Source organism: Capsicum annuum, chromosome 3 (genome assembly GCF_002878395.1).
Source record: "Capsicum annuum cultivar UCD-10X-F1 chromosome 3, UCD10Xv1.1, whole genome shotgun sequence".
NCBI classification, from domain to species: Eukaryota; Viridiplantae; Streptophyta; class Magnoliopsida; order Solanales; family Solanaceae; genus Capsicum; species Capsicum annuum.
The window spans coordinates 173,216,489-173,217,664 of NC_061113.1; the positions used below are offsets into that span (position 1 = coordinate 173,216,489).

At 35.7% G+C, this 1,176-nt stretch overlaps 1 non-coding gene across 1 annotated transcript; it reads right to left on the reverse strand.

The window, feature by feature from the left end:
* Window positions 1-472: 472 nt before the first annotated feature.
* LOC124897343 lies at window positions 473-579 on the reverse strand. Its single transcript, XR_007054065.1, has one exon. It is a non-coding gene; the product is annotated as a small nucleolar RNA R71 (small nucleolar RNA).
* Between the last annotated feature and the right edge of the window lie 597 nt (window positions 580-1,176).

Genomic DNA, 1,176 nt, shown 5'->3' on the forward strand with positions numbered 1-1,176 from the left:
AAAAAATTCAAATGGGAGATTAGAGGGATCCTAATACTAATGCTCCAATTGCTCCACCTTTAGTAGCTCTATCTCTGGTTGTTCCAGCTACTCCTACTCAAGAAGAAGCTAGACCCATTCATGAAGTGCCAATCCTACTTAAAAACTATGATACTAATAGTATCTACAAGACAGATGTGGGTGATCAGGTTGAATTCAAGTAGAATATGGTGCAACTCTTGAACTCGAGTAGGTAGTTCTCAAGTTTATCCCATGAAGACCCAAAGCATCACATACAGAATTTTCAGTAGATTAGTAATACCTACATTCCTACTGGTGTATCTACTGATTATGTCGGATTGACTCTTTTTATATTTTCTTTGCTGGGGGAAGAAAAGAGGTGGTTATGGTTGAACCACCAAACTCCATCACTTATTAGGATGATCTGTCTTAGAAATTCCTTATTTGATTCCTTTTATCTAGGAAGACAACATATTCGAGAAGTGAGATTTTAAGTTTCAGGCAGAAAGATGGAGAGAATCTTTACCAAACTAGAGAAATATTCAAGGCTATGCTCAGTAAATTCCCTCATCATCATCAAACTAATGATTTGTTGGTACAAACGTTTATTAAGTGTCTTGATCCAAACACCAAGATTCACCTAGATTTATCAACAGATAAGAAAGCTATTTAGAAGACGTATGATGAATTATACATACTGCAGAATTGGATTTCATAGGGTAATCCTGAGTGGCATGCTAACTAAAGAAGTGCTCCAAAGAAGGTTGCAGGTTTGTTGAAGGTTGATCATTTTATGGCTATATTATCATAGATTTTTGGATTAAAGAATGTTCTAAATACACAACTCAGTAATATGAATTTGGGAGACACAGTCCACACCAGCAACAACAAATGTAGTTTATCAGGCTTAGACTGGGTTCGAGGATTGTAGGAGCAGTGATCATACAACTGATGCTTGCGTAGCTAACCTAGAGTCTATTAATTATGTGGGAAATGTTAATTGGTAAGGACAACAGAACTTTGGTAATACTTAAAATCCTAACTGGCAGAACTATTACAATTTTTCATAGGGTGGAAATTAGGCATAAAATGCAAATCAATCCATTGGCCAATGAATCAAAATCAGCAGTATTATATTCCAGGGAATCAAGCCACAATTCAAACAAATAATATTGA